Source organism: Emydura macquarii, unplaced genomic scaffold (assembly GCF_026122565.2).
Source record: "Emydura macquarii macquarii isolate MOO-44397 ecotype Brisbane River unplaced genomic scaffold, CSIRO-AGI_Emac_v2 contig_295, whole genome shotgun sequence".
Taxonomy (NCBI): domain Eukaryota; kingdom Metazoa; phylum Chordata; order Testudines; family Chelidae; genus Emydura; species Emydura macquarii.
Window position 1 is genome coordinate 5,903,863 of NW_027130432.1, and position 27,321 is coordinate 5,931,183.

Genomic DNA, 27,321 nt, shown 5'->3' on the forward strand with positions numbered 1-27,321 from the left:
CTGCCTCTTTCTGTGTACACATCGCAATACACTCCTTTATTACTCAGAAATAGTGATTGTGTAAGTGCAATAGAACATCGTTACTTTTTTATCTTTTTCATTCTAATACCTTTTCATTCTGAGGTCTGGATAATAGCACCGACAATATCCCCAGACCACCCTTGAAGCACAACAGGTAGACGGAACATTGAAACAGAAGTATATCCTCAGACTAGATTGTGAAAGAAAAGGCTGCATTAGAAGTTATATAAATCTACAGTGATTTACATACTGATAAATCAGCAGTATCAAAATGAGTAGCTATAGTCAAATAAATGATAAAATAATTGCAAGAATGGAACACAGAAAGTTGTCCAACAAGTTGGGCAAAAAATATGACCTTCTGGATTATATTCTGCTCTCGTTACACCAGTGTGACGCTGGATAAACTTTATTGAACAAAATGCAGTGAGCCTGGATTTGCAGTGCTGTAAGTAAGCACAATCTGGCCTAGTATGTTTTTTGGATATTCTCACAAAGAAGAATACTTTGTGCTTTTACTTTAAACAGTTATGTAAACTATATTTCCTGTATTTATTTTTTTAGCCATCTAAAATGCTCCCTTCCTAAAATGCTTCCCTGGCTCAGGGAGCCCACAGAAAATATAAGACACATATAAATATGTATCTTGCTGCTTCTTTATAGAGGTAGAAAGAAAGAATCATCCCCCAAGAAGAAGCATCCTAACTCCCATTTCTCCATCAACCCCCGTGACTTACCCCCCTCCCTTCTATTATTTCCCCACTCTTTCTATCCCCTCAAGCAAATATCTGAAAAGAGACATGTGCTTTGCACTGTGATCTGAAGACAATAAGACTCATAGTTTGTTGGGCCAGCTTGAGACACTTATTACAGTACCCCCTTTTTACATAAATAAAGAATGCTTAGGCAACAGCTCCATCCAGTTTAAACCAAGGGACTATCATCTGAAATGTGTCCGTTGGTTTGAATTCTTTCAGGAGATTATGGAGAGACAGGCTGTCTCCATATGTAAAACACAGAGCCAGTGAAACTCAGGAAGCTCTGCTTTCATAATAAAAATCCATATATACTCTAGGCCATTTGGTTTATTAATTATTATTTTAATTGTAAGCCCTCATTGTATAATTATTTATATTTAATGTCATGGTCACAACCACCACATTAGGATTACATAGGAAAGAAGAAAAAGCAAAAACCATTCAAAACAAATACACGTATATACACCAGGAAAACAAAACAACCCTCACACCTACTAGGCGACTGTGAGAGTAGTGCCGTTTAAGGCATAGTTAGTGCTACATTTAATTGTACAATCCCCCTAGACACCATGGCTTAACTCTCATTGACTTCAGTGGAGCCACAATGTCACTCTGTATTGACAGGTGCCTTCCAAATAGAGAGATGTGAGGCCATGCTTAAAATGTATCTAATTAGCTTAAGGGAATACACAGCACCACTAGATGGTGTTCTGCAGCTGTTCCATTCGCATATTCTAATCCATGGGCAGATAAATGACAGCAATACTTTATTGACTGAAACCTGTGATATAGGATCAATTCTGCAGTGTGCGCGCTGATCTCCTACTGAAATCCACAGCAGTTCATGCAGAATGTCACCAGCATAATTAATATTGATAACTGATTTACGTAATTTGTACCAAATATGCTCTTATGAGATAAGTATAGATATTAATATAATTTTAGTTCTCTAAAAATGTCAGGTTGAAAGATGGAATTTCCTAACTTTGGAATATAATGAAGCATGATTACAAATTATGAACAAAGGTTAAAAAATAAAAAGATTCTGAACATCTACTCTAGACTTTAGAATGTATCTCCTCTGAGATTTGAACAGCAACAGGATACACGGTCAATATTTGACAAATAATCCTAAATAATAATAGATATAGTGTAACCTTTTGCCATTTCGAGGTTTTGTCCTAGTGGTACGTGGACTTTCAATCTTTTTCTGATTCTGAGATTAATATGAAATAACTAAGCCAGTCTCCAATTAGATAACCTATTGAATGGCAAATGTGGAATTGTCAATCACAAGTAAACTAAAGACAAAGAAATCAACAAAGCCCCCAACAGACACAGTTTAGCAATACTAGGATATTTAACAGCTTTTACATTCATTCTAAATCCATCTGTGATGACATCAGTAGGCAAAGGGGTAACTCAGAGCAAGCAAAGGCAGGACTTCTCCATTGTGGGAGTAAGGATCAGATACCTGTAATTAATTACATCATCCGAGGTTATAACAGTACAAATCCTAATCCAGGTGTGGTGCCTGAATAACTGCCCACAGCACTGAATTGATTCATAGAGTGGGAACAGGATGCTTCCCTTTGTAGTCAAGGATTTGCTCCAGTGCCACCATTGTTGCCTTAGGGTTGCAGCACTCCCTGCATCTCCAGCACTTCATTCCAAGAGGATGGGACCAAGCATGCCTAGTAGAGCCCACTGATTCAACATCTCCTCTTCTGGCCTGCTCTCTTCTAAAGAACCCAGGCATGCTAGGACACAGGGATTTCCACATACATCCAGGAATTCTCACAAGTGGTAGGGGATATAGATCCCATATGTGGGCTTCTGGCATCTTGCCTTTCTCCTTCTATGAAACAGAACTGCTCTGGTTAAGGTCACCAGGGCTGCATAGAGGTGGGCTGCAGGATTTGCCACTACAGGAACGGTTTGTTCTGAGGACTTGGATTTTGCCTGCCTTAGGATCCACAACTATCTTGAGCAGTGTGGGGGTGGGAGGGTGGAGGAAGAGTCTGATCCTGAGAGGTGCTGTACACCCTCATCTCATATTAGTTTCAAGAGATACTGAGGGCGCTCAGCACCAGACAGCAGCTGCCCACGTCTTCACAGGATTGGGCCCAAGAATGGGGGATGAGTGTCAGTCAGAGTGCTAACACACATTATATATAACCAGAGTGTGGTGTGGTATAAAGGTTTTATTGCATGAGTTTGGTATGGCACATTACTCATGAGTGGCAAAACAAAATATGCAATAGTTACTATTTTATGTAACAGAGCAAGTCACTGTATTCTCTCTATCATGGAGACTTTATGTTCTTTCTTTTCTTTTGTTTGTTCTTTTTTTAGATTTAAGAAAACAAAAACCAAAACAAACACCTAAGTAATCCAGACTGAAAATACTTGTTTTGATCTGTACGTGGGGAAGACATAACAATGTTAGCTGAACTCATTTTTTAAAAATTAAGCTAACAGGTATTTTCTTAGGGCCACATAGGGATTCCCCTGACATATGGAAATTTTCAGGTTACATAGTGGGCACGGCAAGAGTATGGCTGGAATGCAGCTGCACACTGGTTATCCTGAGCAGTGGCCTTTGGGGGCTATTGCAGCTTGACAGTTTACAGCAGCCCTGAATCCTTTGCTGGCAATGTTATAAGAACAGGCTTTCACTCAAGATTTCTGGTATTTTCAACTTCTGCTTGGTGTAGACATAGCAAGTGTTCATGCTCTCTCAATATAATTCTGCATTTCAAACTGCGATCTTGCCCCAATCTTATATGTGCCAACAAAAATGGAAAATGAGGACAAAAAAAAAAAAGAACATTTCAGATCCTTCAAAAGGATTCTGTTTGCTTCTAGAAATGAGTTGTAGTTCCTGCACTTTATTACAACAGAATGACCAGTTGCTCTGCGCAATGCCTCCTGCTAACCATCACTGGTATTTCTCTCCTATCTCCCATCATCCTAAGGGCTACGATGTGCCTGTCCCTAGTGTGGGTGGATAAAGGAAGAAGAGGGAAAAAGGTACAGGAAAGCTTTACTGCAAGCCCCTCTCAGGTACCAGGCCCAATTTGTATTCTGATCATAGGGGCAGCTTCCTGATAGTGCCTTCTGGCACACAACCTAGTCCAAAGGAAGGAGGAAGAAGGCAGAGCCATGATCCAGTCACTTTCCTTGTGTAACTAACTCCTGCAATTTTATTATGAGTCTTTTGATATTATATTTGGTGATTTTCTTAAAGCCTCAGCTCCTCAACTCATATGATATGTGAAAAGTTCATCTTTCATTAAAAAAGAAAAAGTTGCAGGGGAAAGCTTGAAAACATTAATGCTGGCTATGACAAAAGTAGACAATTTTTAAAAGAAAGTTTTAAAAAATCTCATGAGTTTTCAAAATCTCATGATTTTTTTTGAGGGAGGGGCTGACATGATTTTTGAACTACGGGGATTGCCTATAGTGCTTCTTCATCCAGGCAGCCTGGCTGGTCCAATGTACAGAGCAGAGATTGGTGTACCTTGTTAATAGGTGGTATAGCAGGTGCAAGCCCACTGTATGACAGGGAGTTCTGGGAAGCACAGCAGGCTAATGAGCCAAGTTTATACACAGGCTCCATGCTGGGCTGGGTACTACCCATATCGAAACCCATGCTGTGTTGCCTTTACTGCTACTGTTACCCACACTAACTGACTCTACTCTAGCTACAGTAGTTCAGCCCGTGCACAGGTTTTGCAGTGTAGACATACCCAAAGTGATTACGAATATGCATCCTAGATGATAAAGGTGCTGTTAGACTTCACCTGGATTGTTTACATTGGCTCGAGGACTGCTTCTGGCAAGAAGATAAATAAATTGTCATGAACTTTTATTTATTTAGTGAAAACTAGGTAAGAGACAAGAAAAAGCTACCTATTTAAAAGTCATACAGTACACTTTGAAAGGAGATGTATTTATTTATTTTAAAGTAGCTTGTTGAATTTTGTGCAACAGTAATCCAGTGGTTACTAAGGAGTATTCCAATAGAAGATATGTATATGATAAATAATCAGCTGATATCGATGTATACTTCGTACCAAAGAAGGTCCAGATAAGAGACTGATATCAAAGTACAATGACACATGTCAGAGAATTAGCCCCATAAAAAAAGGAGAACATCAGATAGCATATTGAGTCTGACTACAATGCAACCTGGAGACGTGTAAAATAATTTCTGTAATGAACCAAGATTGGAAAGGGTTGTAGATATACAATATGTGATATCAGTCTTGATCCAGCAAACTTTCTGTGCATAGAGTTCCTATTGAATTCAATGAGAGTTTTGAAGATGGTGGAGTTGCAGGAGTGGGCTCTTGAATTTTGCTCTGTCAGCAAACAACAGTATCATAAACTTTAACTGTGGTCACACATTGGGTGACCAGAAATCTATATATTTCCAGGAGGCAGCCCCCAACCTCCCTCAAATAGCAAAGCCAAACGTGACTGATTCAGGTCATATCACAGAACTTCATTATGCTTTCTCCGCATACCACACGTTTCAGAAAAATTATTTAACAAAAGTTTTCTTCAAATTCCTCCATTTGTAAAACCAGGTGCTTTGGTTACCATGAATCCCACTGCACAGGATTCAGAGCCATTAACAACTTCTAAAAATAATCTAAAATAGTTTTTGTATACCTACATTTTTAAGGTGAAGTAGTGCTGGGTCCCACTGAGAAGCTGAAAATCACTAGTCCAGCAAGGACAAATATTACCTCTGCCTAGTATAATTTTGGGAGAAAATACTCACATTTTGAGGAGTGGAATGAAACATTTTACCTGTGGATTTTAAAAAAAGTTGGAGGTTTGTAACATCAGAATCAATACCATGAGAGATTATGGTCCAATTCTGCCCTCCTTACTTAGTGGAAATACTCACTGAGTAAGATGCTTCTCAACAGAGAATGAATGGCAAAATCAGGCTCTAAATTCATTTATTACGTTTTGGCAATCTATCACATGGACATCATTGATGGTCCAAATGAGGTTTTCTGTAGCTATATCTAATCTGCAATAAAACACTTCCAGCTGGCCCATGCCAGCTGACTCAGGCTCACGGGGCTGTAATTTTGCAGTGTAGGAATTCAGGAAGGATTCTGGGACCCATGAGGGGGAAGATCTCAGAACCTGGGCTGAACATCTACACTGCAACTTTACAACTCTGCTGCCCAAGCCTCAGAAGCCCGAGTCAGCTTACACAGGCCAGCCACAGGTGTTTTATTGCAGTGAATCATACCCTGTATATGGTATCATATCCCCAGCCCTGCAGACACATATGCTTGTAAGTAGACTCAACATAATAAAACTACCGAAATGAGCAACGGTAGCTATGTCGGTAGGAGAGCATCTCCCGTTGACATAGCACTGTCTACATTTGCGCTTATGCTGGCAAAACTTACGTCGCTCAGCAGGGTGTTTTTTTCACACTCCTGAGCAAGAAAAGTTTTGCTGGCATAAGCGTGAGTGCAGATAAGCCCAAAGAGTTCAAATGCACAAAGCTGTATATTCAACTAAGTGTTTGCAGGACGGGGACCTATATTTATATTCATACACAGACATATTAATTTCTATTTGATGAACTATAACTGGTCACCTTAGGCTTTTAATTCAAAACCACCCTTTGATTATGCAAAATTTTGTGAAAAATCATCAAACCCATAGCTATTAATTATTTAAATTGCTATTATTTATGTAAGTAGTTTTCTTTTCACCCCTCAATGCTTTTTATACCATAGAAAGCCTTTGAACAATGAATATGTAAAAACGTATCTGAGATTGATATTCATGTAACTGCACATTCTTGAGAATGGAACTTAGGATAATAGATTAATCAGATTGAAGAACCAGTATTTTAGAAATCAATTTTGCAGAGAATAGTCAGTAAAGTACCATCATTTGTGTCAAACAACTTTATCAAATCAGTGAACACAGCCTAAGTAAACAACCTTTGATCAGTATCTTCCATAATATCATTACTAACTCTAGTTATAACTGTAATTGTATAGCATGATGATAGTGAAAGACAGGCTGAAATGGATTTAAAATTATGGTTTTTCAAGTGAAAATTAATTTGTTGACTGAAAAATACCTACATAATTTTAGAGATGATCAGACATAAAATAGAACTATATTATTTTCAACTTCCACATGGAGCCAGATTTCTGCACAAAAGTCACTCACCTTCTTTCATCTCCTTATTACTTTCCCAGTAAAGTGACATATTAAACAAGGCTGTAAGTAGTTGATAATTTTTAAAAAGCTGCATATTTTTAAAACCTAGCATTTGACTGATCAAAGAACTGAATATGAAGAGTAAAGACTGTGGACTCAGGATTAATATGCAGAAGACCAAAATCGTGTTTATTGGAAACACAGTGAATGGAAAAAAGTATTAAACATCACCAAGGAATGTGTCTGTTTGGGTCAGCTACTACTCACAATTCCAAATCAAGATGATTTGGTGATCTTTAGTAAATAGTGCCACTGAAGCTAATGGTCCTGATCACATAAGTAAGGGCTGCTCACGTGAGTAAGACTGCAGGATCTGGTCCTTTACAGAAAAGAAACAAGGCTGAACACTTGGACACAGGAACTGATAATAGGATGTTCAACTGGGAGATAGAATAACACAATAAAGCTCAACTTCCTTCCCTACTTAGAGCTGTGTTCACACCAAACCCTACCTGGTACTTGCAGGATGGGTATGAATGCTTGAATCTGAATCTTAGCCTCTCTTTATAAAGGGCTGCACTAAAAGCTAAGAAATAAACAACTTAAACTGAGCAGTCTGGAATTTGGATTAAGATCCAAATTGTTGTAATCTAGGCAAATCTCTAATTGAAGTTATGATGGAGATAACTCCAAAAGGTGGATAGTAAGAAAAAATAACTATCCTTAGTACTTTCACAGGATTAGATTGTGACTTGGACTACATGTCCCAGGACAGCATGAACATCCATCCTTAGCCCCTCTGCACCTTGGGTCTTAGCATGAAGGAATGAGCAGATCCTATATAGCTACTACTTCTCTGCTGGAGCAGCTGGGCAGCAAATGGTAAAGCCATGGCTCTGCTCCCGTGTGCCAACCCACAAAGTTGACCTGCTGAAGGGAATGTAGAAATGTGTTGCTATTATAAAACAGCAGTCAAACACTACCCCCTGGAGAAAGGGGGTTGTAAGGAGGGCATTGTGACTCAGGGGAGTGAGGGTGCTTGAAGTACAATGACTCCCAGAGCTATTTCTGGGGTGGTCAGCTCACATATCACTTCGCTCAGAGATCATAAAGGCACAATCAAGCCCAAAGTTTGGATCTGGATTAAAAATTTCTTGAAGTTCAGGGTGGGGATGTTGGGATGGGGGCTGTTGGCTCAGGTCTCTCTGTAGTCAAGGATAAATAATCAAAAAGTCTAAAAGATGTCCAAAGTTGACTAGCTCCTTAAGGAAATTTAGTAAGAAAGTGAACATTAATAAAAGAACAATCAAATAATTAAAGATCTGTCTAAAAGGAAGTAATTTATTTAAAATTAAGTAACAGTGTAACTAGTAGCGTCTAATACTCCCAGACATAGGCTAGGCTCCTAAAGGAAATAGCATTTCTCTTTCATTTGGGACATTCAAAACTAGACAGGATAAAACACTAGAAAATGTAGTGTAGCAAATCCTGTACTGGCACAGCAAGGAGATGGATTAGGTGGCTGAACAGGACTCTTCCATGTCTAATTTTTGTTTCACCACAGTATGTTATAACAGTACTGTTCAATTATTACACGAGGACTATCCTTATAAAACACCAAAATGTTTAGATGTTAGAGTGTTCAGTTACTAGTAAAAGCACTTTCAAATTAGTCATTAGTGTCCTTATCCGTGTAGAAACTCCACTCTACCTTAGCTGTTTGCCTACATTTATCTGAAATTCTCAGTTGTGGGTGAAATCTTGGTTCCATTGAAGTCAATGGCAAAATTTCCATCCACTTCAATGGGAACAGAATTTCAGAGCTGGTACTGCTAAAGTGTCTCGCCTCCACAGTAAGTAGTTATCATGGCCCAAAATGTCTGTATAAACCTCCATCCCTATAACCTGCCAGTATCTGTTTTGCACTTGGATTACATTTTTCTAACCTTCTTTCTGTCATTTTGGCCTTTTATTCTGTCTGGTGGGAGGGTTGCCCATGGAACAAACACATGAAAAAGTTTACAATTTTGTGCCCCAACTTTATTGATGATTTTTGTTTCCTGTATATTGCCTTTACATTTCCCAGATAAACATCCTATTTTCAATTCCTGTTCTCATTAGGTTTTAGTCCTGCTCTCTGTCTCTACCTGGTTATTTAAAAAAAAAAAAAAAAAAAAAACAGCCCCACAGAGTTTTTTTCTTCCTTTTTTGAAATTTTGAAAGTAAATTTTCTAAAATATTTAAGTCCAGTTTGTTTTTTTGTGGCCTGTTCATTTCATTACACAATATCTTAGTTCTAAAAAGTAGGAATGTGAATTGAGAAGATTGTATTTAAACTGAATACTTTCAAACATCATGAGATTTTCCTCCATCAAACAGAACTTTCATCTTAATTATCCTTAATTCTTTCCACTTTGCAAATAAAGGACCACTTAGTGCCTCTGGAAGATGAAGATTAGGGGTAAGAGACTAGAGTGGAGATATTCTTGTTTCATTTTGCAGTACTTTAAACACCTTCTTCCAGATAGTAAATCCAGTGTTAATTAGTAGAGAGTGTATTAGCTATCTCTTTTCTGCAAAGACTGAACAGAATGGTCCTTAAATTATACTGATGTAATATTTCCTGTACTATTTCATATGAGCATTCAGATTATTTGAAAACTAGATTGTTTAAAAAATTGTATGTGGGATGTCCATGTAATTTAAAAGCTGCTGCCAACATGGACTTGGCACCTTAAACATATTTTGGGGGAGGATTGTTTGTTTTTTAATTCTTATAGTTGAAATGTAAGTGACTATTTAAAGTGCTATGTTTCAGAGTTCACATACTTGTTCTTTACTTAAGAGAGCAAACAAATTAAATTTAATTCTCCTGGTATCAAAACAAATAGTTTCAGAGAAGCATAATCTGGTTTACTACAGAGGCTCTTACCAACATGCAGGTGACTTATCAATCATGAAGAAAAGGAGATGTTTGCTGAACCTTTAGATGACCCTCATCATTTCTGCCCAAATTACTACATCAGTAATTGTCAAGTGATGAGATAGTTTTACCATTAACCACTGTTGTTCTGACTTACCCCAACTGGTCTGTATGCACAGAATATTAGATAAAAAGTTCTATATATACTACGCTAAAATAAAGTTCAAGTTGCAAAACAGACAGTCATGTCATATTCTTGTCAGGCCCCTGAGGTCATTTGCAGGTGTTTGTGAACCACAGTGTCAGTTTACTGCACTATAGAAGTAAATTATTTTATTAATTGTATAAATAATTAATCACAATCATTTACTTCGCAAGTTTTTTCTTTTGTTTCTCTCTCACCTGTCACCAGTGTTACTGTATAGGAATACAATGGAAATATCAGATCATATTCCATATGAAAAGGAGAGCAGGAGCAGACATAAAATCAATAGTTGTCTAATTGCTGCAGTTCTATGTGAGAAACCCACTAAGCATACAATAGTTAACATTTTCTTCCAAATGCTCATTACATTTCATAAAGCCAAATCAGCCACCATGACAAAGTAAGTGCATTTAAAATTAAGAACATTTTAATACTGGAGATTAGAGAGGATCAGCAGCAACCACAAGGAGAGGGAAATGAACTTACAAAACTTCCTCCCCTCCCCCCCACTTTCTCTTTGTGGTTATTTCTAATACCTGGACTTTGTTTCAAAACATACCTTAGGGTTCAGTGCACAAATGGATTCATGCACTAGGATGATACCGCTTTAAAATCTGCATTCAAACATGATATTTATTAGGGGGAAATTATGTAATCCTACTCCACTCCCACTGACTAAAACTGCAGGATCAAGCCTAAAATGAGCTAAGAAATTCCCTACTCTGTAAAAGAATATTTAATATAGTTCTATACAATTGATAGGGCTGATATTTTTCTGTATATTCATAAAATAGTTCCTTGTCACACTGTGATACTATATTATGTAACTATTCATTTATATGGCACTTTGTGTCCTGAAAGATTCTCAAAGAGTTTCACAATCTGCTATATAGACCACTAAAAGAGCCACATCTGAAATGGAAAGCACAGCTATGTGGCAAGTTTTAACATATATGTAGAACAGAGAGGGTCTAGGATTGCTACGGTCTGAAAAAACTAAATATAAATTCTCGCTCCATTCTACACTCATTACAACTCTAACTATGAAGTTAAAATTGGCAGGTAGAAATTTGTACACTCTCTTTAAATGTGGTATCACCACATGCGATGAACATATGAGGAATTCTGCCTGAGAAAGGCACGTGGTATTATGTGAATAATAGTTTTCATAACCGTAGTTTGACAAAGCACTCTACAGGCATGTCTGTAAAAGACCTTGTCAAAGGATGCAGTATAGTTGTAGCTGTGCTGGTTCCAGGATAGTAGAAAGAACTCACCCATCTTTTCTCTCGTCAAAGGATGACACTAGCCCTTTAAGGGCCTGTGCATCTGTGCCTTAACACTCTCCAATTTGGCCAATTAAGAGGGCTTTAAAGAGGGCACCTGGGGCTAGAGTAGGGAGAAAAGAGAAACCCTAGAGAGACACTAGGTGAATCAGAAATGCCTGAGTGGGAGACTGGGATAGGTGAGAGTTGCTAGAAACCATGTTTGGGACCTGGAAGAAAGCTGAAAGCAGGAAAACAGCAAGAGGAAATTACTAGCTGGTGTTCCTGTGATGCAAGGACCTCTTGATGCCAACTGCCAGATGGCACAGGAATGCCTTAGGTCTGATATCGACATACTAATCTGCCAAAGAATGTCATGAAAGATCTCTAATGAAAGCCTGTGCCACACTGGTCATTATATTTATTGTGAGATGTACGTATGGAAAATGTGAAGTTCTGTGTATATGTGTGTATATGTACTAAAAATTATGTTTTCTAGGTCTGTGAGTTAGGGCAGGTCACCAAAACGTGATCCACATATCACCGTCAGATGATGAGAAATGACGTTTATTCACTCTGGCTGATCACGTGCAAACTAAGTATAGTATGGTTCACAATGGATGCCCATTTTCATCCTGAGCAAAATGTTCATCAATAGATTGCAGAGGTTGAAGGGAAAACCAAAAATAACCGGGGTCATCCTGTTAAGAGTAAGACAGTGAATTTATGAAACTATACCTGGGGTGCAGATGAACCCCCAGTTATTCCTTCAATCTGTGAGGACAAGCTGCCAACAGGCTTGATCTTATGAGAAGGGATCTCAGCCAATCTGGTTGAAAATTCTTGAAGCCCTTGTTAGTTGAGTTTAGGCTCCAGAAAGCATGTTATGATTTTGTTTCATATGTAACCATTCGTTTTCAATAGTCTTACTTTACCATTTGAATCTTTTCTCTTTGATAATAAACTTATTCTTGTCTTCACTCTCTGTGTATAAATAATCAAACACACACCTTTAAGTGCTGTGTGTTAAGTAGAGTTGAATATTGCCAGCTGCTGTGTACAGAGTCAAAAAGTTCTGCGAATGTTCAGTGGAACAGGGGCTGAGCATTCCAGAGGGATGCTCAGAGGACTCAGGGCGTTGCATGTGCCTAAGCTCACCAGTACAGAGAGCAAGGCCTGTGATGGCCCGGAAGGTAGCACTTGTGTTGCCAGAAGCTGGCAGTTTCAGAGAACTAATTCACAACAGGTACAGACAAGACTTCTTAAGGGCAGGGGGCGGCAAGGTGCCTCACAACTCTAAGTACCTCAGGAAGCATCACAACCCCTAAGGCACAGAACCAGGCTGAAGGCAGGAGGAGCAGCAGAAGGAGATGCCTGCTGTTTCCAAGACAGAGATTTGGAGCCAAGGGCCAGAGAGGACTGAAGTCCTGGAAGCAGCACAGGAGCTTACCACTGACATTTCCAGGGCCAGAGAGCTGGACCCACACAAACTCGGAGAGTACAAAGAAGAATGAGGGACGCTTGTCTGGTAATCTCCCAGTAGAGAGGCTGCGGTGGTTCCTGCAAAGAGTGGGTTACAATCCAGTTGCAAGGGTTGGGTAGATGTCCTGGTACAAGGACAGGGAAGGACTGCCGGAGACTGTGGGTGTGGTTGAAGGTGCCTATGTGGGTGTCATGGAATGAGCCATTGGAATGATCTTAATTAATGTTTGTACTGAGGTTAGAAATGAACTGTGGGCCTGGGATATATGTTTTGGACCATTTGCACACTGTTCTATAATAAACCAGCCCCAAGGAGGGCATTAGTGTGTTGAGAGCTTGCATGGAGTTACTGGGGACTCTGAAAGAGGAAACTGAGGCAACTGTGCCTATCATGCTGCTGCCTGCCGCAGGAGGATGTTCCAGGCAGGTGCCACCCTCTGACAGACCTGATAAACAAAAATGTTTTACTCGGTAAGTAGGAACTATACACCTTAGTGTAAGCTGCCGGGGCTTGCCTGGTGCTTGTGGCGGCAGTTTGGGTAATGGCAAGCAAAGATCCAGGGATCAGGCACCAGTCCAAGGCTGAAACTGGAGTCAGGACTGAGGGTCCAAGTTGAAAGTCAGAAGCAGTCAGAAGACAAAGACAAAGTTGGAGTAGAGGGTCAGAGCCAGGAGTCAAGTCTAAGCCAAAGGGTAAGCTAGTGTTGCAGTCAGAGATGTAGCCAAGAGTTGGAACCAGGAGTAAGAAACCATAACAAAGCTAGGAGATAAGAGCAGTGTAAGCACAGCTATAGGTGTGGTAGGCACAGAGCAGCCACTTGCTGCTGCAAGGCTCCATTAATAGATTGCTGGCTTCCCTTCCTAGTCAGGAAATGAATCCATTTGGAGGGGGCTCATGGGACCCAGCTGAGCTAGCTGAGTTACCAGGTGACCAGGCTGAGAGCCAGCTGTGCCCCTGACACATAATGTACTTTGTGCATACAATCTCACATCCATACTAGAGTGGTAAATAATCAGGACAGGGCAGTCATACGGAGTGATCTAGACTGCTTGACAAGCTAGGTCCATTCAAATTAAATGTTTGAATATACAATTGCAAAGTTACACCCTTAGGAACAAGTAATACAGGTCAGACCTACAGAAATAGGGGCTGTGCTTTGGTAAGTAGTGATACTGAAAAGGGGTCATAGTGGGCAAGCAACTCAACAATCTTCCAGTGTATAAAGAAACAAACAAACATACAATCCTTGGATGTATAAATAGGGAGTTGTGAGGGGATTTTATTTCTGTATATGGCACTGGTGAGACAAATTCTGTAATACTGCATGTAGGTCTGGTGTTAAAAAATTGGAGAAGGTGTAAAAAAGAGTCCCAGAAATGGTCTGAGGGCTGGAGAAAATGCCAAAAAGTGAGAACTTCAAGAGGCCAGTCTGTTTAGCTTCTCAAAAAGAACATTGAGAAATGACTTGATTAGTGCATAAATTCTTTCACAGGGAGAAAATCTGGTTAGTAAAGGGCTCTTTAATTTACTGGAGAAAGGCATAGTGAGAACCAATAGCTGGAAGCTCAAGGCTGCCAAATTCAAATGAGAAATAAGGCACTCATTTTTAACAGTGAAGTTGGTGCACCCTTAGAACACATTACCAAGGGAAGTGGCAGTTCCTTCACTTCTTGATGTCTTCAAATCAAGAACCCAGTGCCTCATTAGATATGCTTTAGTCAGACAAGTTTTTGGGCTCAATTTAGGGGTCACTGGATGAAAGCTAGTGGGCTGTGATGCACTGGAGGTCAGCTAGATGATTTAATTCTTGCTTCTGGACTTAAACTCTCTGAATGTATGAACCCACCTTCTATATAAAACTGGACTCTAAAATTCAGGCAAATAAAACTGTTCCTACACTACATGCAACAGTAAGTCAATGTATCTTCAGAGCTCTGAATACTAGAAGGCTACATTTATAAAAACAAACAGAAAACATGTTCCCACAGTCTTCAAGATCTACATCCAGACCATAGTGATTTCAAGTTGTTAAAATAGTTACTTTGTCTGACATCTCACTATAGGTTCCATTGAGCACAATGCCAGGGTCAGAACAAACTGTGAGGAACAAAATAGCTCTGCATACAGTATTCAACCTGGATGCCCACCATAGGCAGTTAAGGATTGTCTTCTTACTTTCTTTAATACAAGTCATTAAGTACTCTCAGCCTGAAATTCATTTCAAAATATTTAAATTTCCCCCACACCGAGATGGAATCCTGAATACTGCCCCATGGCAATTATTAATACATTAACTGTGCATTAGGAGAGCTCTATTTTATGTGATACAACTTCACTATTTCCTCTTCCATCTCTGATGATGATAGAATTTGTTAGAAAAAGGAGTACAAAACATTCATTGATTTACAACAGTAAGTTGGGCTTAGTTCTGTGATCCATCATTTCTAGAAATCGATGCCTTAGTTTTGCACCCTAAGGGCTGCTCTTGTGCATAAATGCCCGCTTTTCTTCTGTACCGAATCACAGTGTCCAGCCAATACAAAGAAGTACTAAGACTGCACACACTTCCACACCATAGAACAATAACAACAGATATGTACTTTGATTTCTTGGTGAAAAGATTAGCTATTCTTCCTGTTAGTCCATTCCTTTGAACATTGTCTCTTTATAATTTGGATTTTGAATCTAGTTTAAATGGCAGTTAAAAATTGTATGTGGTCGTTTACAATGAAATTTAGCTTGACAGCTTGGACATCAAAACTAAAAATAAATGACTTCACATCCAAATAATAAGTAATAACAATGTTAGCCTGCATAAGAATAGCAGGACTAGATTCAAATACAATATTAATTTTAGGGATATGAGTGACTAGGGAGAGACAGAGGCAAAGAAACAAATCCTTCATATAGCAATAGTCTCTTCTTATCCCCCAGGCAACTGGCTGCCTTTCACCTCAGCGGCAGAGCAATTACGTGGCATAATGACTGCAGTGCAAATAAGCAGAGAGATTTTATTAAATCAAATGAGCAAATCATCTGCGTATTATTGCGATTTGATTGACAGTGACAAGTGTTGAGCAGGCACGGATGTGAATATGATAAAGAAGCTTGCAGGAAAGCTCTTGATAATGTTACTCTTGATAAAGTTGCTTGGCAAACCACTCTAAGTAAATAAAAGGGAAAGAATATGATGCATATTAATTCTCACAGTTTGCAACCTGCCACAGGACTAGAGGAAAAGTTGCAATAGGTTCAGCACATGGCATTTTATATGAATTCCAAAATTGCATTTATGATTCACATAGACTTTACAATAATATATTAATATTAAAAGTAAAGGTCATTCCACATAACAGTTAAGCTGCCTGAGCTTCAACCTTTATATCAATAACAGACTCATGGGGAGGAGGGAAGAAACAAGTGGAAATGATCTGAATAATGTAAAAACGTTACTTTGAAAGACTGTTTCCTTTAGTTGGAGTGTCTATTCACACACTCCCACTTTCAGGGAACAGTTACATTTCTGACAGGTCAGAAGGATTAAACTTGATCAGAAAGTTTAACTTGATACCTTTCATACAGTCATATAGGGCAGTGTTTCTCAATCTTTTAAGTAGCAAGTACCCCTAACTTTTGAAAATTTTAATAAGTACCCCAACACTTACTATTCCATGGGATTTTATATTTACAAGCTAATGTGAGCCATACGTTGGAAGAAGGGCTGAGTATATAAGGCTGTGATATGACAGATGTCAGATCTAGTGTAGGTAGGGTTACCACCTTTACACCAGGGGTGCACAACTCAAGTATGTATCTGGGCTAGAGGTGACGTTGGCCAAAGCTAGGAGGCTTTGAGCGGCATGCCCATGCTGGGGAATATAAAGCGCCGTGCCAAATTTTTTGCCATAGATTTGAGAGGAGGAAGGGGGTGAGAGAGAGAGACAGGGAAGGAGGGTGAGACAGGAAAAGAGGATAACTGATGAAATCTGGGGCTATCATAGTTGTCCATTTCACTGCTCAGCTAGAGCAGTGAAATTGACAAGTTGTCTGGGCACTGGGCTTTGAGCCAGGGAGGGGGGCTGCCTTGAAGCTGGGACGTGGCAGGAAGCGGGCGGCTGCTGCACGCCTCCCCTAAGAGCTGGCAGCTGCCACTCACCTCCCAGCTGGGAGCTGGGACCTGGTGGGAAGCGTGCTGCCCGCCTCCCCTTCACTCAGTTTTTCCCCGGGTACCCACTGCCTGGTTGAGAAACTATGGTATAGGGGAAGGTGATTAACTGACATGGGCCTTCAGGCCTCTAGTGTAACATAACTCAGTTAACACTAATGACTCCCTTATGACATCACAGTGGCGCAGATTCTGAAGCTCCACATTGTTGCAGTCAGTGTGAAACTCTGCATAATTACTTTTGGCATCCAGAATAAATTAACCCAGGTGGACTGGAAGGCTCTGAAAGCAGTGCCGGTGCAGAAGACTAACAAGGACAAACTCACACCAGTGTAATGCCATTGACTTCATGAATGAATTTGACCTAGCAAGTTTAAGTACACTTTTGGAGTTATGTGAGCTGTAATTTTCCCCAAAACTCATGCTGGAAAATGTACATGAGCAATATCTCTATGCCACACTTTTGCCAACACTTGTTTAATATATGACAAATGTTACCAAACTGGACACTTTCAATGGTTGAAGAATGAGTACATTTAAGGAGAAAAATATGTTCTTGAAATACAAGGTGTGTTGTAGAAACATTTTATACATTTTGCTAATTTACGTAAAATATAATTTAAATACATCATATGAACATTCAAGGAGCGCTTGATCCTGCAAGGTGTTGAGCAGTTAGATGCCAATCCAGCAAAGTACTTTAAACATTAAGAATTTAATTAAACTTAAGAACGCAAGTCGTCCTATTTGACTTCAGTGGAGCTACTCATGTGCTTGAATTAAGCATATGCTTAACTGCTCAGCACTTTATAGGATCAAGCCCAGATTACTTGGACCTTGGCTGAAAATAAACCAATCCAACCAAGCTCTGTAATTTAATTATATGAAGAATATACCAATAATATATTTCATGCACTGTGAGCCCTCCACTCAGCAAATTCTCACTGAACTCCATGGGAGAATGGGTGTATAAAGGAAAATAAATAAAATAATATTCAGTAGGAGAATCCATTTGTTAAAACCAACTACTGTAACAGTATTTCTATATATACAAATTAATAATTTTAAACATACAAATATTATATCCACAAGAGGAGCTACAGACTCATTAGCATAATAGTTACACAACCAGTCCTGAAGTTGGAAATTAATTAATAATTCTGTTGATGATTCACAAGCCTGAATAAAATCTAGCTCACTTTCATATACCTGCCGAGTATCTGCAGGGCTAAGAGGAGTAAAAAGTAGCTAAGATGTATTTGTTGCTTTGTCAATAAGCAAGCAGATAAGACCATGAGTACACACAAGGAGCAAATCGTCTTGGTAAGATGTTGCCACACATCATAATGCTTTCTGAAAGTTTGAAAACAATTCTTAAAAGTAAAAAAATGCTTAAAAAAATGACACTTTTGTCTGAAAGTATATTTAAGTATCTAACTCTCTGCAAAGTATATCTATCCTTTAAGTGCTCTAATTATTATACACAATTCTATACACTGGTGTCCATTAATTTGCCAGTTGTCTTAGTATAAGTAGTACCTTGAATACTGATAATGAGGCTTTCTAACTACAAATACTTAGTTTCTAAGGGAACTGGTAAGTTAAGGGCCACAATATCTTAGTCGAATTTAATCAATAGGTAACTGTATCAAGAGTTTGAAGTTTTACAATCAAGCTGTTTTTTGGCTATAGAGAGCATAGATATTAGATGCTTTTAAATTTCAGAAACATGTATTTTTAAAGCATTCATTACCTGAAAACTAGTTTTATGAACTGTCTTCAAGCTATTAAAAAGAAACCCAAGTGTGCCCTGAAAATAAAAATGAGACCACATTTCCTTTGCAAAGATGTAAGGGGAATAAATAAAGGGCTTATAATGGAACTCTAGTTTCAACTCTAACTACTGATTAGCTCAATATACTGAGTAATTTTTAATGAACTGTTACTCCAAAACAGCTTGATTGATATTGCATCTTCTTTGTAGAAAGAAACAGTTGGACCTTTTTGATTTTGGGCCAGAACAGTGCTCTGCACATCTGATGGGGACAGTTGCAGGTGAGTGTATGCCTCCTTGGTCCTGGAGGTTGAACCAGCCCCTATTGCAAAGTAGAGCAGCCCCAGCGAGCCACTCCATGGGGCACTGGAGTGCACTATGCTCTGGGCAAGCCATCTGATCATGACACTTTCCCTGGAATGTCCCCTAAACTAGTGGGAGGGCGGGCAAGGAGCACTAGCTCTATAGGAATCCTCAACTTCTGCCCTAATGGAGCTTTAAGTCTCCTTTGTGCTGCAGGTGCAAACAAGCAACAGGGACGGTGGTCAGAGCAGTGAGGAGTAGCATTGCTTGACCAAGAGGGCAGAACTGAAGATAACTTTTTAATGGAAGAAGTCTTTGATCTTAGGTCTTGCTCCAGAGAAGTTCATTAGTAACTGTTAATTATCACCTGTATTCTTTAAATATATTCTTTGCATGCAAATTTTCAGGCAGCTCTAACTATGTGTAATGTTTGAAGGCATTGGACTGCAATTCTGGCTGCTACCTAAAGAAGCATTGGCAGCACTTCCTGGCTGCTGCAGTCTGCTCACCAGTTGAAGTTTGCTGTGCAGAGCCAAAAAGCAGAAGACAGTGCATCTGAACTGTGGGAGATGTCTGGGAGGCCGCAGTAGACAACTCCTAACCACTATTTTCATTCCCTGGTACAGTGCTGCACTGGAGAGAAGAGAAGGAAAGGTGAGCAGTGTTGTGGGAAGAGAAGGGACCCAGGAACTTGTGCACGCTCCCTTCACTTCCCCTTGGACTCCTTATATAGGAAGGGGAGAATAAGCAAAGTCTCCACTGGGGGAGGCAGCTGACCAGAGGCAGTGACCAGGGGACGGGGAAAGCAAGACAAGAAACAGATTATTTGAGACAAAGGGCTGATCAGTGCGAATTCCTGGGTGGGAGAAAGCTGGTCAGATGGCACAATCTTCAGGGAGAGAACTGGGTAAGTGGCATTTATTACCCAGGGAAAAGATTGGCTGAGAGCCCGAGGCAGGTGCAGTGTACAGTGTAGCCTGCCCAGGAGGATTCAGTAAGTTGTGAAAAGGTCTTTCCCAGCAGTAGAAGGGAAGAGAGATCTCCTTGGTTGTGCACATTTTGTATCTTTCAGCTTTCACTGGAATACATGCACACAAACGGGTGACTCCCCGAAGTTCAAAAATTAGAAAGGAGGCCTCAAAATGTGATTTGAAAAAGTAGGATTATTAAGCCAGTTTCATGATTTTGTGAGGTCTCCTTCATGATGTTTAAAATTGCAGAGCTGGCAACATTAATGGCAAAATAAATGAATTCCACAAGGACTATTATACAGGCATAGGGTAGGTGGGTGGGGCACCAGAGAAAGATTGAATAGGGAGTGTAGGATAAACCTTATATCTTTGTCATACAATACATGGTCCCTGGCTACATAAGATAAATTGCCTTTGCTTATAATGGAACCATGTTGCATTCTTAGCTATGGAAGACATGGATAGGAATACTGGAGACTCTTTGTGGAGGAAGTACTGAGTCTGTCTACTGTAAATGATTGACGCCACTTTTGTTAACATATATGTAAAATGAACTGTGTTGTCTTGGGCTGGTGACATAGTCCTGAACAAAGATGTAAATGTGGGGCTATAATACACAACACAATCCCACTCTTCTGGATCTGAGACTATAAGGTTCTCTTTTGACAGGACCAACCTCATTGAAGCTCAGATGGAAAAGCCCCAAGATTGCTCTAGGACCTGAGTTTCTCATACCAGAGCATAGTGCAGCTAGGCCTGCCTGAATACATTTTTTAAAAGACAGATGGATATAGAGATTTTTGGACCCCTAATCTGTGAGAGGGGACCTAAAGAGCTTTGGAAATGAAGAGTATGATAAGTAGGTCTCACTGACTGACACTGCACATTACAGCTGTTTAAAATAGTAGTATTTTCATATTTTATTTTAATTCCGTATTAATGGGGAAGGAAAATTTAGATGATTGTCTGACAGCTGAAAAAGAAATGATTCCAGAGGTGAATTATGCATAAGAAAAACATTTGAAATTTATCTTCTAAAATATTACCTTTTAATTGCTTTCAGTGATCTTTTGACAGAGATATCCAAAGCCATGATGTTTCTTTAAAGAAATGCTTCAAGGAACAGTTGTAATATATGCACTGTTTAAACAATCATGCCAAGATTAATGAACTTTTTATTAAATGTCAAACCAGGGTTTTAAGCAATTCCATTTATTTGTTCATTTAATAAAAAAATAAAACTTTAGCATAATTCCCTGAATGAGGCAATTAAAGCTCTGAGTTAGGAAAACACTAAAGCAGGTGTTTAATTTTACATCTGAGGAAACCCATACTTATCCAGTAAAATAGTCAAGCATGTACTTAAGGTTAAGCATGTGTTCTAAGTGTTATTCTAAATCAGGGCCACTCTTCTAGAGAATCTGGAACAAACAAACAATTGTTGGCTAAATCAGAATGTGATATGGTCTGTATATTTGTTTGTGTAAAACAATTAATGAGTAAGGAGATAGAAGTCTCATTATATATTTTCTCATACCCCACCGGAGGTGCAGCACAAAGGAACCATAAGTCACCAAAGGATCTTGCCTTTGGGTCTCAATCTTCTACTAAGGTATAGAGAACTTTATCATTCCTCTGTTCCGACAAAGTTCCACTACACTGTTCCAAAAGCATAATCAATCAACGTCCAAAATAGAACACTTGGATTTGTTTTAAAAAAATTGTGGGGACAACTATCTGGGCAATTGGTTATGCTCTTATCCCTCTCCTGTCATCTAGCTTGTTTCTTCAAAAGCAAAAGGTGATGATAAAGACGCACTGTATACTGAAGACAAGCTGCGTAGTTTTGAAGCCAAAAATTATAGTGGAAAAGAAATATTATCCTGTACTGATTATAATGAGATAGAAATACAGAAAAACGAAACAGAAATACGGAAATGAAAAAATCTGTAACATATTGGTGGGATAAATGTATCTTGGGACTAGTCTACACTTACGTGGAAATTTGGCAGCAGTCGACAGGAGTTACGCAAGCTATGTAGAGTAGCTTGCGTAACTCCCGTAGATTTCATAACTTCTCTTTAGCGCACCGTCTCCACTGCTCTGCACCGATGGGAAATGCATTCTTGTTGATGCAGAGCTACGCCTTTTGAGGAGGTGGTTTAATTGAATCGACTTCCAGATCGACTGAGCGGGTCTTCACTTCCGCTCAATCAATCTGGATAGATTGATCTGATGGCGAATTTGCTGCCATCAGTGTGTACGTACCCTGTAGGCCACGGAAGATATTTATGACGTGTTGGACAGAGATGGGGTTTGACGGGCCTGGTCAGAACCGGTTTGATAAGAGGCACTGCTCAGCTTGGTAAACAGGCTGTGCAAGGCCGTGTGAATTTGTCTGTGGTGCCAAAAGAGGAGGAAAGTGAGGAAGAAAGGTCAGGTGCTGTAAATTAGCCAATGGTTGCTGTTCCCTAGAGAATGCTATATAAAAGCTTGAAATGCAAATTGCGCAAGAAGACTTGGCCATGAATGCCCTTGGATTGCGAGGCAAAATCCCCCGGCAGCCCGCTTCGCAGCTCGCCATAGAGTCTCCCGTTGCTGTTTGGAGCGTAAGCCATGATTAAAGATAAGTGTACCTAACTGGTGTGGGCGTGTTTTTATTCCTCACCTGGTATCCAGAACCTGCAGGCAGCTGTGAACAACAGTGCCTGGCATAACATACCCTTAGAAGAGCACTAGGCCCTGGAGCTACACAATAGCTTTTTTTATCTTAAGCTTGAAGAAACTGTTACATTACACAGACCATTACTTCATCACAACTGACCAGGTGTTTGCTTGTTTGTCTGTATCTATGTCACTTCTAAGCACAGTATGTCAGTTAATCTGTCTGGGTTGCATGTGGCCTACTCCCTAGTTACTACCTGCATTTCTAACTTCTGAAAGGAAATACAATGAAAGAGAAGGAATTTGGCTTTCCTCAGGAACACCATTATCTCTTGGAAAACTACTCGTTCTGGTACAGCAGGTACATGATCAATAGGACTATTTCAAGTTCTCTGTCTTGGAAATATCAACAACAATGAAAAGATTTCAGCAATATACTGCAAACAATAAAAAGAAGAAGAAATGTGTGTAACTTTTCATGGAGCATCCCCCCATCAGAAAATGATTTTTGAAATCCTAGGTGGGACTTATTCATTATTGTGCAGTCTGAGGCTCCTCTGATTTATGGACTGGAAACCAGTTGTACACAGGGGACCAAGGATTGGGAGAATGCAAAGGTGAGTTTTACATCACCTTTGCACCTTATCTCCCCAATTTGTGCTGCATTTTCTTCAGCTGTAGCCTGCTGTGCATAAGCTTAAACTTGGTCATTACAGTCTGCATTCTCTGTAACTGGAACAATGAAATTATAGGATAATTGTTCAGCTTTTATTTTTCTTTTAATTATATGGCATCTTTCAACTAAAAAGCCTTCTAATGTGCTTTAGAAACCAATTACAAACTACACATGTAGGACTCACTGATATTCATCCACCTTTAGGGGACATGCAGCAGCTATTTAGCTAAGTAACAGTTCAGAACAAGAAATATCAAACAGAAATTAAAATTACAGAGGAAATTTTAAAAAGCCAGAGTTCAGTTGTTCTGTGTGGAATTTAGCTACCTTACACCTCACAAAAAGTTCCAATATCTCTTTAATTATCACAAGTGATCAGGAGCTTAATTCTGCTTTATATGAAAGACAGTGACTCTACAAGCACAGTGCTAGGTCAGTGGTTTATTGGAAAAGGGTAGAGTGGCACCTCCTTAGAGGTATCCCACCCATATAACTGAGCTGGTCTGACCCTACTAGCTTATGAACTCTGACAAGATCACAGCCTGAGGAATGGTGGTATGGTTGCTAACCATGAAATCTCTGAACAGTAGAGGCATTCCATCTAGGCTGCAAAAATTCTGAGTGAGCCTCATAGCATAGCATAATCTTTCTGAAACTGCTAAATCAGAGGAAGTCACAGATAACTGAAAACTCAATCAAGCCCGAATAAACGCTGGAACAACACTGGACAGTTTATGAAAACAAAGCACAAACACAAAACAGACAAGCAGTGCTTTGACCTACATTTTTTAGGGTATTGGGCACTTTCATTTTAGCACTGAGACCTAAGAAAGTTCACAAGAGAATCTTAAAAAACTATGCAAGTTTAAAGGAACTTTATCAAAACCTTGACCAAAACCAAGTAGATCAGATAGTTCACTAGAATCCACCAACTCCTTGGGTTACCTTTGTTTCATCCTTTGAGATTTTTTTAAAATAAATTTAATAAGGATAATACATCTGTTTTTCCCACACTGAAGGAGAGATAGAGGGTCTCAAAATGGAGCTGGAATTTCTGAGACAAACCAAAGGAACCACATTCCATAGAATATGAAAGGAGGCACCCTTAAAACACATCAGAGTGGGAAAATGTTTAGCAAAGTAAGGAGGACAACAAATAAATATGGGGAAAATATGACATCAACAGGGAAACATATATGGAGTCATAACAAAGTAGACACCCAAAATATATAGTGTATCTATTCCAACACGAAAAGGAGGAAGATCAGACTGAGAAGAGGTCAAAGGTGGGCAACTGTCTGACCCAGTGACTGACTGAAGTGCATGCATCAAAAAAGCCTATTAAGCACACCTGCAAGGTACTGAATACCCTCAACTTCCACTGAACTCATAGGGAGTTGAGGGTAAATCAGCACCTCACACCATCAGGTTTAGATTGAAACACGAGAAAGAGAAAGATGGCTAATAAACCTTATTGGTAACCTGAAAGCCTGATTTTCAGCCCAACCCTTCTTTTCAGGCCTGCAATTTTAAGGGCATAATTTCAGCCATTTTGTCACACATCTTGGGATTTTCAAAAAAAAAATTCAAGAGTACAAGTCCCATTACCTGTAAAACAAAAGAAAAAAATTAACATATAAAAGGGTGGAAAAGAATGCAAAGTGAAAGATGAATGCACTGTATGTAGAAAACTTTATATCTGAGGTTATAGAAGAAAAATGTATGTATTATTGTATCCTAAAACCAAAAATCTTGATGATATTCAGAGTCAACAGTAAGATTATTGCAGTATCTGCTATTGGTTTAAGATGTGAATAGCAGCGGACACCATACACCAATGATTTTAAATTTGTCAATCTCAGAATGACTGCAGTAGGAGGTTGACATAATAGAACAAGGGGATGGTGGGGATCAAAACACAAGAGGAGAAAACATGTCTCTAAGCTAATAAACACACATTTCTACTAATCCCAGTATACGCTTGGCCAGTAAATCTATTTTTTCTGACTCTGTTGCTCAGGGTGGCGCCAGAAGTTGCATATTATATTTTTGATATAATTTCTTAGTCATTTATTTCTTCAATAATAATGTTTAGCTGAGTAAAAGAATGCTTTAGGCTTTAAGTCTAAGAGGTTCCCCCATCAAACACCCAGAATGACTGATTTCAGCCCTTTAGAAAAATCAGCTTACTTATGCAACATTAGTGGCATTATTGCCTCCTTTAATATTTGTGACAATCTCCAGCAAATGTATCACAAGTTGGCATTTATTAGTGCTAGGCACAAGTAAGGGGCATGTTATTTGATTTGAATAACAGCTCGGAGCTACAGTTTGAGTCCAGAAATATATTAGTCAGAAACAATCTCATTTAATAACACAGAAACTAATAAAAGAAAAGTATTCCAACCGGTTCAAAATTGAATTTATGAATATTGCTTAGCAGGATTAATGATCAAAAACTGAACCTGTTTGTCATGTTATAACAGACTTTTCGATTTAAATGCAAAACTAGAAGTCAATGAGTCCAATGGATTGTATATTGTTTTGAAGAAAACCTGTTCATTTTACATATAAGCTTTGAAATTGGCAATAAACTTTAATTACAAGGTCAGATAATCAAATTATAATCAAATAGCCTCACATAAAAAATTATGTTTGAAATTAATGAAATACAATTCTATCAGTCTGTAATATTGTACCTCTAAAACACATTTCATTTAAAAGTCACCTTATGGACTTTTCCCTTAAGTTTTTCTGTGTAGCTCAATTTAATCTGAAATGTCTCAATTTTAGACCACACAGTTTTAAAAAGTTTCTGTATCTGTAAAAATAATTGACCACTTAGACTTGTTTCATTTTGTAACTGATAGTAGGATTTTTAAAGTTGCAATATTATATTAAATACATATTTATATGATAATTTCTTTGATAGAGAAATCTATAGATCTGGTAATAAAACTGAATTTAATTACAGTTACTCACTGCTTTCAGATGCACCCAACACTGAAAAAAAAATCTGGTTAGGACTGAAGTTTAAGTTCTAAGCTTAAGTTCTAAGCTTGGTCTCAACCCAAAAATGTGTGCATATATAGCTTCCATGTGTGGGTATGTCTACTCGTCCACCTGGGGATGTAATTCCAGCTCAAGCAGATATACCAGTGCTAGCTCTAACTGAGCTAGCGCACTAAAAATAGCATATAGCTGTGGTGATGTGAGTGGCAGGAAGGATTAGCCACCCCAAGTACATATGTGGCATTTCAGATGAGTACATAAGCAGAGCAGTTTGCCAGGGGTTCTGAAACTTTTTTTGCTGAGACCCCCTTAAAAAATTTTCAGGCTGTGATGATGCCCGCCACCCCAAAAAGTGATGACTCCCCATGCCATGCCATGCCACCCTTACTTTTGCACTGCTGCTGGGGTTGACACTGCCTTCAGAGCACCTGGCCAGCAGCTGTTCTTTGGCCACACAGTTCTGAAGGGCTCTGGCTGTCAGCCTTGCAGAGGGTTGACAGCCACAGCCCCGGCATGTATGGGGCTGACAGCTCACGACCCCCCCATAATAACTTTATAACTCCTTGAGAGGTCCGGACCCCCAGTTTGAGAACCTCTGAGCTAGACTATCCCACTGCTTGTGCTTATTCTTCTGGTCATAAAAAGAGAAAAAGTTATAGCATCCCTAGTTAATTACATTGTACATTTGGAAATAAACATACAAAAAGTCACACATGCAATAGATCAAAAGGACTAATCTCCATGAATCGTCAATTTCACACTGTAATATAATACACTCATTCAAAAATGTTCAACATTGAGGTAGGTAAAGAAATTAAAGGTGGAAAAGGACCTCTTAGGTCACTGGTTCTACCCTCCTGCCAGTGTACGATTGCATACTTTGTCTAG

The 27,321-nt window shown here is 39.2% G+C and overlaps 1 long non-coding RNA gene across 1 annotated transcript in view; it reads right to left on the bottom strand.

Annotated features, from left to right (window-relative positions):
- Window positions 1–15,904: 15,904 nt before the first annotated feature.
- The window catches only part of LOC137155182 (uncharacterized), a 37,862-nt gene continuing 26,445 nt past the window's right edge, over window positions 15,905–27,321 (bottom strand). The window contains exon 4 of the long non-coding RNA XR_010920375.1: window positions 15,905–16,031. This is a non-coding gene — a long non-coding RNA (uncharacterized lncRNA). The remainder of the gene's footprint in view (window positions 16,032–27,321) is intronic.